This window comes from Ceratotherium simum, chromosome 24, assembly GCF_057802395.1.
Source record: "Ceratotherium simum simum isolate JZ-2026a chromosome 24, ASM5780239v1, whole genome shotgun sequence".
Lineage (NCBI taxonomy): Eukaryota > Metazoa > Chordata > Mammalia > Perissodactyla > Rhinocerotidae > Ceratotherium > Ceratotherium simum.
The window spans coordinates 37,254,904-37,268,754 of NC_141923.1; the positions used below are offsets into that span (position 1 = coordinate 37,254,904).

The 13,851-nt window shown below is 33.4% G+C and overlaps 1 protein-coding gene across 12 annotated transcripts in view; it reads right to left on the minus strand.

Moving 5' to 3' along the window:
* FUT8 (fucosyltransferase 8) overlaps positions 1–13,851 on the minus strand; it is a 296,375-nt gene that overhangs the window by 171,467 nt on the left and 111,057 nt on the right. For 2 of the 12 annotated variants that reach the window (XM_087448358.1, XM_087448356.1), the window contains exon 3: positions 9,073–9,200. The exons of the other annotated variants lie outside the window; for them this stretch is intronic. The gene's annotated coding sequence lies outside the window, so the exon portion shown is untranslated. The remainder of the gene's footprint in view (positions 1–9,072; positions 9,201–13,851) is intronic. 12 annotated transcript variants of the gene reach the window in all.

The following is a 13,851-nucleotide window of genomic DNA, read 5'->3' on the forward strand; positions in this document are numbered from 1 at the left end:
GCTGTCATACCATATGGTGAACCTATAATATATCCTAGTTAATTCTAAGCTATACCAATAAAATATTAAATTTTTTTTACTTTTTCCATCATAGCAGAAGTTAGACAACTGTGACAAACAAAAGTAAAGATAGCTTTCTAAACAAGAGTCATTTAACAAATAATAAAAAAAAAGTGCTGTAACATTTTACTTAGAATTACAACAAAAAATTATCATAAATATTCAAAGCCAGTAAAAGTATAATATAACTTGAAAAGAAACAAAAGTTTACAGAAAAATTAATTTTGTTATATGTTACTAGGTTTTTATAAACCACCATCAAAAATATCCAAGATATTAAATTACTACAGTTTACAACAATATTGATATTACATGAGTTATAAAAAGTAAGAAATTATTGTAGGAGCAAAAGATGCTCATTTTCTTAATTAACAGCATCATTTTAACTCAATGTTTGGAGAAAATGTTCCCTCAAACTTTATTGTTCTTAGCCAGTATTTAAAAATGAGATCAACAAAAGCAAGCCAAGCTGAAAAACAAGTCATTTTCTATGTAATTTTCCTTAGTATGGTTAAAAGAGCAGGTATAGAAAGTTTTCCCTATCCATAATGAATGCCTGCTTGCTTACTTACCTGTCTACTGTTTATTGTTTGGACCATGTCTGCTAAAATGTAAACTCCACGATTTTTGTCCATTTTGTTCACTGATGTATCCCAAGTACTTAAATCAGTGTTTGGCACTTAGTAGGCACTAATAAATATTTTTGAATAAATGAATAAGTGAATGAGTCATAAAGGATATCATACATGACATATGCTAGGATGACATATGACAGAATTGGAGCACATCAACTTCAGCTGCATTTCATGCCCCACTTAAGAAAGCACATCTGAATATATGATTACAATAAACTGGTCTAAAAGGCCATAAGATCAGCAGTCTTTCAGCTACCTTTAACCACACCTTTACTTTGTCTTATTGTCCTCATTTAGAAGATTCACTTTGCAAAGACAATGAGATGACTGAAGAATGTACAGCCTTTGATATGAAAGAGATTCTATTTGTCAAAGAATTTATTAGTGAAAATATTTCAAATTTATTAGTAAAAATATTTCAACATTAACCACATCAGCTAATTTCTGACTAAAATTTATATAGTAGTGTTTGTTGAGATTTCTTCTCACAATGAGTTTTTTTCTTTTCACGTATTTATGAATTCAAGCCTGTTTGAGATTTACATACTACCCTTCATCTGCAGAATATTAAATAGAATGAAATGTGTCAGGCTTCCTTCCAAAAATTTAATTAGCGATACCACTTTTTTAAAGTAGTATGTATTTAAATGATTCATTTCTTTTGGTATTTAGAGATTCTTTGGGTTATATTTGCTTAATGTCTCTGAAACAAAAAATACACATAATTTTTCAAAGTAATTTCTGGAATCTGTAAGTCAGAGTACATCATCAGTAAGATCAGGAGCTTTACTGGAGTTACTGTGAGGCTTAAATGAGGTTAATATATATAAAGTATTTACTATAACGCTTGGCACATAAGAAGTTAGAGTCTAGGTTCTGCTATATCATAGCTAGGTAACCTCACTGAGCTTCAATTTCTTTAGCTGTAAAATGGATATAGTACCTACTACCTCTCCCACAGAATAATGGGAAAGGCTTAAATAGAATAATCTATGGGAAGCACATCAGTAGCAAACTGTTATGATGTCATATATGTTAATGCTGTTACCAATAACCAACAGACGGGTGAAGTGGTTCCCTGGGAAATTAACGTGGGCCAAGGTGGTGAGAATACCAAATCTTAACCACTAGACCACTAGGCCTGGGCTTGAAGAAAAAAAAAAATGTGCTAGGGTTTAAATTAAAAAATGAGTATGTTAAAAAAAAAAGTAAAACTATAACAAAAAAATACAACTTAACGTAACAAAAAAACCCGAAAAATTTTAAAATTCTCTGGAAAGGATTAAGAGCAGACTAAGTACTGCAGAGGAAAAGTCAAGTGAACTTGAAGACAGTAATAAAAAATATCCTCAACATGAGAAGAAAAAATTTTGTAACTCTGTATGGTGATGGCTGTTAACTAGACTTATTGTGGTGACCGTTTTGCAATGTATACAAATATCGAATCATTACGTTGCACACCTGAAACTAATATAATGTTATATGTCAATTAAAAAAACTATCCAAAGAGAAAATTATCCAGGAAAAAAAATCTGAGGGAGGTTTGACGAAAAAGAAAATTTTAAAAGCAGTCACTGTTAACAGCACTTATCTTCAGAAAGTGCGGTGTTTTACAGCTTTCACCACAGCTGTACCACCTTACGGTAACATCATCATCAACCGAAAACCGCTGGTGATAGAACTCAAGCAAAAGTTATCCATCATCATTAGCAAGAAAGCAGTTCACATCACTGGCTCCAGGGCCAGCTGGACATCTAAAGGCATTTCCCCGTTTTGGCATTCAGCTTGAAAAAGGATTCCTCAGAACAAAACTTGTCATCAAACTTGAAATAACGTACATTGAAAATAAGCTTAGTCACAGGCACATACAGAATTTCCAATGTGCTTTTAAATACAAATAAAACCATAATTTGGAGGAGCAAAATAGTCACAGAGGAAAAAAAATACATGGTAAAAAGAATTTCAGGGGGCTTCTTAGAAAAAAAAGTACAGGCTTTAGTGGACAATGGAACGACATCTTTCAAAAGGGCTGAAATAAAAAGAAATGGCAAAACTACACTTTGTTATCCAGTGAAAATATCTTCAAAAGTAAAAGCAGGTTTCTGTGAATGTAAGTTTTCATTTAACTTGTGTAAACTCCTAGGAGTGGGATTGCTGGGTCACACGGAAAATGCATGTTTATAAGAAAATGCCGAACTGTATTCCAAAGTGGCTGAATCATTCTGAATTGTCACCAGCAATGAAAGCAAGTTTCTGTTGCCCCACAATCTCTCCAGCATGTAGCAGTGTCAATTTTTTTAAGCAATTCTAATAGTTTATAGTATAGTGATATCTCAGTGTGGTTTCAACCTGTATTCAATTTCCCTAATAACAAATGACATTGAACATGTGATCATCTTATGTGCTATCCATATATCTTCTTTGGTGAAGTGTCTATTGAGATCTTTCGCCCATTTCTATATTAGACTGTTTGTTTATTTGAGATTTATATATTCTGGATACAAGTCTTTTATCAGATACGTGATTTTTCAAATATTTTCTCCCAGTCTGTGACTTGTCTTTGCATCCTCTTAGCAATGTCTTGCATGCAGCAAAAATTCTAATTTTTTTTGATAGAATACAATTTATTTTTTTTCTTTTATAGATTATGGTTTGGGTATTATATCTAAAAACTCAACGTCAAATCCAAGGTCACATATATTTTCTCCTATTTTTTCTTTAAGAAGTTTTAGTTTTAAATTTCAAAGTTAAAATACATTTACCCAGGATTCCCACTCCTAGGTACCAACCCGAGAAAAAAGAAAGCTTATGTTCCCACAAAAACTGATACTCAAATGTTTATAGCAGTTTTATACATACTAGACAAAAACTGGAGAAAAAAGTCGAGACGGCCTTCAACAGGTGAATGAATTAAACTCTGGTATATCAAAAACAAAGCACTCCCACTCAGCAACAGAAAGGAATGAGCTATTGACCCACTCAACAAAATGGGTGAATCTTAAATGCATTTTGCTAAGTGAAGGATGCCAGAATCAAAAGCTACAAATTAAGTGATTCATTTATTTGACATTATGGAAAAAGGAAAACTATAAGATGAAAAACAGATCAGTGGTTGCCAAAGGTCTGAAGGTGCAGAGGGGCTGATCACAAAGGGGCTGCAGGGGAAATTTTTACAGTGATGGAACAATTCTAAATGGTACTGAAGAAGGGCACATCATCTCGTGGAATTCATCCCCAAAACCTGTAACTCCAGTCTAATAACAAGAAAAATACAAGACAAACCCAAATTGAGGGGCAATCAACAAAATACCTGACCCAAACTCTTCAAAACTATCCAGGTTATCAAAAACACGAAACAACAAATAAACTGTCACAGATTGGAGAAGACTAAAGAGACATAATGACTAAATGCAACACGGTACAGTAGTCCCCCCTCATCAGTGGTTTTGCATTCTGCAGTTTCAGTTACCCTCAGTCAACCACGGTCTGAAAATATTAAATGGGAAATTCCAGAAATAAACAATTTATAAGTTTTTAAACTGCATGCTGTCTGAGTAGTGTGATGAAATCCTGCACCATCTCGCTCTGTCCCACCCAGGACATGAATCATCCCTTTGTCTAGTGCATCCATGCTGTGTCTGCTACCCACCTGTTACCCACTTAGTAGCCGTCTCCATTATCAGATCAACTGTCGTGGTATCACAGTGCTTGTGTTCAAGTAACTCTTATTTTAGTTAATAATGGCCCCAAAGCGCAAGAGTAGTGATGCTGGCAATTTGGATACACCAAAGGGAAGCTGTAAAGTGCTTCCTCTAAGTGAAAAGGTGAAAGTACTCGACTTAATAAGGAAAGAAAAAAGACTGTATGCTGAGGTTGCTAAGATCTACAGTAACTTTTATTACAATATATTGGTACAATTGTTCTATTTTATTAGTAGTAATTGTTAATCTCTTATTGTGCCTAATTTATAAATTAAACTTTATCATAGATATGTATGTATAGGAAAAAACATAGTATATATAGAGTTCTGTACTATCTGCAGTTTCAGGCATTCACTGGGAGTCTTGGAACGTATCCCCCTCGGATAAGGTGAGACTACTATATTCCGGACTGGATCGTGGAAGAGAAAAAGGCCACTGCGTAAAAACTGAAATCCAAATATAGTCTGTAGTTTAGTTAATATATTGCACCACTATTAATTTATTAGTTTTGACAAATGTACCATGGCTATGTAAGATGTCAACATTAGGGGAATCTGGGCAAAGAATATTTGGAAACTCTGTACTTTCTTCCCAAATTTTCTGTAATTCTAAAATTATCTCAGAATAAGTTTTTAAAAGATAAAGGCAAAGTAAGCACATTTTCAGAAAACAAAAGCTGAAAGAACTTGTTGCTAGCAGACACACACTACAAGACATAAAAGAATGCTTTTCAGGACAAAAGAAAATGGTTGTGGGTGGAAACTTGAATGTAAATAATGGATTTAAACAGACATGTTAAATGTTCGGCTAAGTATAAATGAAACTTTTTCTCTTTTTTTTTTTTTTTTTTTTTAAAGATTTTATTTATTTTATTTTTCCCCCCAAAGCCCCAGTGGATAGTTGTATGCCGTAGCTGCACATCCTTCTAGTTGCTGTATGCGGGACTCGGCCTCAGGATGAACGGAGAAGTGGTGCCTCGATGCGCACCCGGGATCCGAACCCGGGCCACCAGCATCGCAGCGCGCGCACTTAACCACCAAGCCACAGGGCCGGCCCTTTCTCATTTTTTTAAAGTAAATTTTAAAATTTAAAATAAATTTTAAATTTAAAATAAATGTAAATGAATTTATTTTAAATAAATTTGATTCTTTTTAAAATAAATTTGATTCTTTAAAACTAAAATAATAACAAAGTATTATAGGATTTATAACAATGTCATATAATGTACGAAAATAATAACACAAAGGATGACAAGTAGAAAAAAGGAAGGATAGCTTTTAAATTCCCTACATTAGACTTTAAGAGGTATGACAGTATATGAAAGTTTGCTGAAATAGGTAAAAGATTCACAATATAAACCCTATCAGTGAAATATAAAACAGATAAAAGAGAAAAATTGATGAAACCAAAAATGAGTTCCTTGAAAAGATTAATAACATTGATAATATTCCAGCTGAACTCAGGGAAACAAAGATGATGTTAAGTTGCCAATATTAGGAATGAAAGAGGGAGCACCACTACAGATGCTGCAAAAGAATAATAAAGGAATATTATGAACAACTTTGGGTCAATAAATATGAAGTAAGACCTGAAACGGACAAATTTCTTAAAAGAAACAAACTACCAAAGCTCAATCAAGAAGAAATAGATAACCTGAATAGCCTTATAATCATTACGAGATGTTGAATGTGTGTATATAAACCTTCCCACAAAGAAAACTCCAGGCCCCTATGGTTTTATGTGTGAATTCTACCAAACATTTATAGAAGATATAACAGTAATTCTACATAAATTTTTCCAGGAAATAGAAAAAGAAAAAAAAATAGTTTAACAGTTTCTTGCAAAGTTAAATATATACTTACCATATAACTCAATGATTCCACTCTTAGGTATTTACAAAGGAAATGAAGACATATGCCCAGACAAAGACTTGTACAAGAATGGTCACAGCCACTTTATTTATACAGTCAAAACTTGAAAATACCCAAGTGTCTACCAACAGGTGAATGGATACACAAATTGTGACACATTCACAGAATGGAATATTGTTCAGCAGGAAAAAGGAACAAACTACTGATAACCACAACAACATGAATGAATCTCAAAATCATGCTTGGTGAAAAATGGCAGAGACAAAAAAAGAATACACATTTATATGAAGTTCTAGAACAGAGAAACTAATACATAGTGACTGAAATCAGACCAGTGCTTGCCAGGGAGCAAGCAGGTGACTGATTTAAAAAAGTAAAGCCAGTTACATGAAGGTATAGATTTGAGAAAAATTATCTAAGTGTACATTTAATATGGGCACATATTATTAATATAAATTATGCTTCAATAAAGTTGAAAAAAATTTAAGAGAGTTTAAACTATCTCCATTTTGTGAATGTAATTGAAAATGTCAATAATTGAAGGCTGCTAATTCATTAAATGGCTAAATTATGTGCTTGCATTTTGAGTTTCAATGAGAGATTTTTTTTTTCAGCAAAATCATCATCATTGTACATTCTTACTTTTAATGAAAAAATTTCAAAAGTAATTATTCTATAGATATGATCAACTTCAATCTAAATGTTAATGTGAAAATTATATTTTCAACATATTTCAAAGACAGTAAGAATCAACTCAAATAACAAGAAATATAATTAACAAACCATAGAGAAACCGTGCTGAATCTTCTTAGTGGCCTAACCTTCTCTCAGAGCAAAAAAAAGATCATAAATATCCAAACAATAATGATTCCCTAAATTATAATAAATATATACTATAGTTTAAAGAGTTATCATCTTTAGAAGAATAACATCGTTATTTTCTTAACAACTGGAAAGAGTAAAAAGGAAACCATTATTACAGAGTGCTTCTTGAGGCAATTCAATGTAATACAATGAACTGAAAAACTCAACCTAATAATAAAATCATTTATTTAACAAATTAAATGAAAGACCACTATAATGCAGCAGAGGTTAAGCATGGCTGTTATATTTTAAATGCATCAGGTTGATAAAGGAAAACATAAATAAAACTTTTAGAGAAAAACTAATTATCAGTTATAAAATATCAATATTTAAAGAGCCCTATACATATATAATTCAATTCAATTCTAGATTAACATACACCCAAGACTATAACTTTAAATATCTTCTCATTTGATCTCAACTCATTTTCAAATTAAGTATTGTTATAGAATTTATTTAAAATCTTTCTTACTGTCCAACCTCCATATATGGGAAAAGAGTAGTTTATAAAATTATGTGTTTATTAATTTAAGAAAAAGTAGGAAAAAGCAAGTAAAAATAGTATCACAATAAAATGGTCCTTCAATGCTAGTTGAAATCAACTTTTATTTATGTAAAAGCACTTGGTGAAACTAAATTGAAATGTAAAATAAAGAGAGGGAGTGGGGGAGGGAAGAGAGATGAGGAAGAGAGAAGTGCAGGAGAGGAGAGAAAAGGAAATTTTCATACAGCCCCTACCAAGATTATTAAATTCAATCTTCATTCACTACTTACAGAGTCATCTATCATACTTTCACATTGCTTATCAGTAAGGTCACAGTATATGCACATATGAATTTAAAATGCCAGGCATCCTGAATATATGAGCACGAAATACTCTATTAATTCACTGAAACCAGCTAATATCTTAGAAATTAATCTTCCTAGTTATGAAGTACATAATCACATTTATGAAGTTTCTATCAGGTCTCACTCACCTTAACTCAAGATAACATACCAGGTCGTATTTACTGAAGCAATTACTTTACACTATTGAAATGGGTCCAGAAATCTGGCCTTGGCATTTATACCTTCAGCCCTGGATAAATTAATACTACTGAAAAGTGGTAATACTAATAAATTCAAATGAAATGTACACCCTTACCATTTTCTCTGGTTATCAAGTATACAAAACATACAGTTGATTGGCAGTATGATGTAGTAAAAAGAGCAACCATTTCAAATCAATCACTAGCTATAACATACGGGCAGTTTACCAAACCAGAAAATGGAATAATAGTATATCCTTATATAATTGTGAAGATTATCTGAAATAATACATGTAAAAGTGCTTTGTAAACTGTAATGCAATTTATAAATATTAGTTACTATTATCTTTCCCTTGCTCATTAGAAACTAGGTATACCAGCTTTCTGCCAGTTTTTAGAATATGCCAAGTTCTTACCTATCATTGGGCCTCATGCTTGCTGTTCCTTCTACCTGAACTGCAATTCCTTTCGCTCGTTCTTATTATTCAGATTTCTACTTAAACGTCACCTCTTTTCAGAGACAGTCTCCTGACAATCTGTACGTCACATCTTTTCAGAGACAGTCCCCTGACAATCTGTATCAATTATGACATGTTAGGATAAAAGAGAAAATCCAACTCAAAAAGGCTTTAAAAATAAGGAAATTTTAATTACTCAATTGATAAAAAGTTAATTAATTCAACAGCTCTATGAAATAGTCAAAAATCTCTTTTTATCTTTCTATTCTACCCCCTTGGCATGTCAGCTTTAGTCCTCAGGCTGTCTCTATTCATGGTAGCTAGTTGTCTGCCTCAATTCCAGCCACATGTAATTATGTATAAAAGAACAACTGGTAATCTCTTCTAGTCTGTCTCATTTTAAGGGAGAGGAAACTACTGACAGAAGTCTCCCCTAGAAGATTTGCACATCTTACCAGCCAAGATTGACTCATCTGTCCCTTGCAAAATCAATCACTGACAAGCAGAATGGGATTACCATTATGGCTTAGACTAATCAGGATTTATCCTAAGGGTAGGCTCGCTCCTGAACAAATCTGGGACCCTGAAAGCAAAAAAGAATGAAAGAATGACTACAAAACCATACAAAAATGCTACAACACATTATCTTTTTTAAAAAAGCACTCACCATCCCCCATTATTCTCTATAACACTTAACTGGCTTATTTCCTATACTAAAAGGTATGTACCAGTAGAGCAGGGACACAGAACACAGTGCCTAAAACAGAGCAAGCCCTTTATTAATATTTGTCAAATGAAAAAGTGAATGCATAAATATCACCCTGGTGTACATATATTTTTATTTAATACCTATAGTTAAAAATAAATTCAAGCCTTACTATAATCACCAAGACAAAAAACAACAAATGTTGGAGAGGACGTGGAGAAACAGGAACCCCTCATACATAGCTGGTGGGAATGCAAACTGGTGCAGCCTCTATGGAAAACGGTATGGAGATTCCTCAAAGAATTAAAAATAGAGATGCCCTATGATCCAGCCATCCCACTACTGGGAATCTATCCAACGAACCTGAAATCAACAATCCAAAGAGGCTTATGCACCCCTATGTTCATTGCAGCATTATTCACTATAGCCAAGAAGTGAAAGCAACCTAAGTGTCCCTCGACTGATGATTGGATCAAGAAGATGTGGTGTATATATATACAATGGAATACTACTCAGCCATAAAAAAAGACAAAATCGTCCCATTTGCAACAACATGGATGGGCCTGGAGGGTATTACGTTAAGTGAAGTAAGCCAGAAAGAGAAAGACAAACACTGTATGATCTCACTCATATGTGGAATATAAACCAACACATGGACAGAGAAAACTGTATTGTGGTTACCAGGGGCAATGGGGGTAGGGGGTGGGCACAAGGGGTGAAGGGAGACATATATGTGGTGATGGACAAACAAAAAGGTACAACCCAAAATTTCACAATGTTATAAACTATTAAAACATCAATAAATAAATAAATAAATTCAAGCCTTAGAAGAATTAGAACTAAGATTCAAAGTCATTTTCACGTGTATTCATTTTTAGATGCAGAAAATGTCAAAAGTAGACAGAAAGAAATATATCCAAATATAATTTCAAACCAAAGAATTGCATTAAAGCCAACTCTTGATAAGCTTGAGTCCTCAAACATTACATTTAACAGTTAATAAGGGCAGGTAGATACACTGCAAAAATTCCAAGTCATATACAATACAAATAACGAATAAAGATTCACTATCTTTGTAGAGAACCCTCTCTAAAGAACAGAGATTCAAAAATTCAGATTCAAACAGATTTAAAACTGTTTCTACAGAAGAACAGAGATTCAAAAGTGTAATAAACATTTAATGCTACTGAAAATTTTAGAGGGATATATTTTTTTAAAAAACACACATTTCAATCCTCATATAAGAAGCATGAAAGCCCTTTAATGGCTAATCTTTATTACTGCATGTATGAAGAATATTATAATAATATTACCGGCTAGTATTCAATTCACTAATACATGAAACAGATGGGTGACATAGAGACAATTTATATAACCTAAAATAAGAAGAGTTTAAGTAAATTATGGTACAACCATTGGTGAGATATTATGGCTCAGTTTAAAACGTTAAGTATGAAGACAAATACACATAATATAACGTTAGGTGAAAATGCAGGATGCAGAGGGATTTGATGATCCTGAGAGGTAGCATGATACCTTGAAAAGTGTAAGCTCTAAGGTCATAAAAAACTTGGTGTAAATACTGGCAATACCAATACAGAACTGGGCAAGTAAAAAACCAGGCAGGGTATCTTACCTTCTCTGAGCCTGAATTTTTTTATCTTTGAAATAATTGTAATAATTCCTATCATATGGGCCTATCATTCTAAGTATAATGATGATAATAGCTACATTTATACAGGGCTTCCTGAATGCAAAGTACTTTCCTTATTGCTTCACAACTATAATACTATTTAATCTTCTCAACAACCTTATGATGTAAGTACCACCATCCCCACTTTACAGGGGAGGAAATTAAGGCACGTTGAGATTAGATAACTTTCCCAACGTCGCAAAGCCAGGAAGTGGCAAAACCAAAATCAAAGACAGCTATTATTTTATTATTGTTATTAAGGAGAATCTGCTGACTATAAGAATTGCAAGAGAAGCTAGAAAATCTCCTTCTACATCACATATCTTTTAACCCAAGGAAAAGGTTATGTATAACTAGGATGTGTCGAGTATAATTCAATTCAGAGATATATAAAGGCCTTAAACTTTTCCTCCCAAATAGCACATTGTTAGGAAAGCTAGATAAAACAACTCTATTTGACTTAATTTTTTTACAGTTGAGGCATAGTGAAGTGACCGGTTCTAGACCAAGACAGAGAAGACACACTTCTCCCTACCCCTCCCACTAAGGACAGCTAAAAACCCTGGACATTCTATATAAAACACATACAAGAACACTATGAAAGGTGGAAAGAAAAGGCAGACCTGATAGCGATCTAGGGATTAAAGGAACAACATGGCAGTGAGTTCTCCCAGTTTTCTTTTTTCCTCATATATCCCAGAAGAAGGAGCAATAGAAAGAGCAAAAATATGGATAAATGCAATAGACTTTCCCTTCTCTTCTTGAGTTTTCTACATTATGTTTGACAGTTGAAGCAAAACGTATAACACTGTCTGTTATTGTTTTAAATACAGGTAGAGGAAATATTTAAGACAATTATATTATAAAGGAGAGAGGGTGATGTGATTTACAGAGAGGTAGTGTCTACCCGTCACTCAAACTGGTAAAACAGCAACCCGAGTAGGCTGTGATGAGTTATGTATTTTTAACGCAATACTTAAAGCAACTACTAAAACATCTATACAAAGAGACACTCAATGACATTTAACAATATAATCATCAGAGGTTTAATAGAGAGCGAGTTTTAGAGTCAACTAGAAGAGTGTTTGCCCATTTCCTCTACTTTCTAGCTGTGTGACTATGGCCAAATTATTTAACCTCTCTGTAAATTAGAGTTAATAATATTCATTTGGGGTCTAACAGAATTAAAACATCAGGGGCCGGCCCTGGGGTGTAGCGGTTAAGTGCGCGCGCTCCGCTGCTGGCAGCCCAGTTCCATCCCGGGCGCGCACCAACGCACCGCTTGTCAGGCCATGCTGTGGTGGCATCCCACATAAAGTGGAGGAAGATTGGCCCAGATGTTAGCTCAGGGCCAGTCTTCCTCAGCAAAAAGAGGAGGATTGGCATGGATGTTAGCTCAGGGCTGATCTTCCTCACAAAAAAAATAAAAAATAAAATAAAACATTAACTATAATTATTATAGCTATTATTATATTTTGATTGAATCAGACTATTAACTCTATCTCTCTAATTTATTTCCTTTTGCTAGTTTAAATGAATATTTAAAGTAGTCTTGAATTGAGATATGTATGTAAAGTGCTAGTCCCACTGACTACCAGATAGTATGAATTTGATAAATGAAAGCTACGATTATTTATTAGTAAATAAAGTAGTTATGGTCAGCCTTTCCTTAATTCAAGTAGACTCTGTACCAAGATCGTATAAACTCCTTGACATCAGTCTTGGCAATGATTTTTTGGGTTTCACACCAAAAGCAAAGGCAACAAAATCAAAAATAAACAAGTGGAACTACATTAAAAAAGCACTTCTGTACAGCAAAGGAAACCATCAACAAAATGAAAAGGCAATCTACAAAATGGGAGAAAATATCTACAAGTCATATATCTGATAAGAGGTAATATCCAAAATACATAAAGAACTCACATAACTCAATAGAGAAAAACTCAAACAATCCATTTAAAAAATGGGCAGAAGATCTGAATAGGCATTTTTCAAAAGACAACATACAAATGGCCAACAGGTACATGAAAAGGTGCTCAACACCACTAATCATTGGCAAAATGCAAAGCAAAACCACAGTGAGGTATCACCTCACACCTGTTAGAATGGCTATTATCAAAAGACTAGAAATAACAAGTATTGGTGAGGATGTAGAGAAAAGGAAACCCTTGTGCACCATTGGTTGGAATGTAAATTGGTGCAGCCACTATGGAAAATGGTATAGAGGTTCCTCAAAAAATTAAAAATAGAACTACCATACGATCCAGCAACTCCACTTCTGGGTATTTATCCAAAGGAAACAAAATCACTACTTCAAAAAGATATCTGCACCCCCATGTTTACTGCAACATTATTTACAATAGCCAAGACATGGAAACAACCTAAGTGTCCATCAACAAAATTTAAATAGTCAGAGATATATGGAAAGTAATGAATAGATCCACAAGGAAAAAACAAATGTAAAAACTATATAGAAACCACATTTGATAAATTACAATGAAATATATGACCTCCTGTAGTCTTTCTAGGCCTATAATTCCACATTATCCAAATAAACCAAATCATAAATTAGGCAACATGCTTAAAGAGATTGTAAAATTCTATAGTCAGGTATCTAAACCTTTGTCTATCCAAAGCTACTGAATTAAATGCGTCAAATCAATTATTTTGGTGTCACAGAAACCATTAAAAAGTAAGAGCCCAAGTATCAATACATAAACACTTTTTTTAGAATCACCTTTATGTAAAAGAGTGAAAGAATATCAACCATTTGCTGTGTAGGCTCCCAAATAATCTTTTTTCAACCTCTTCCACAGAAAATGGCTAATCCAATGT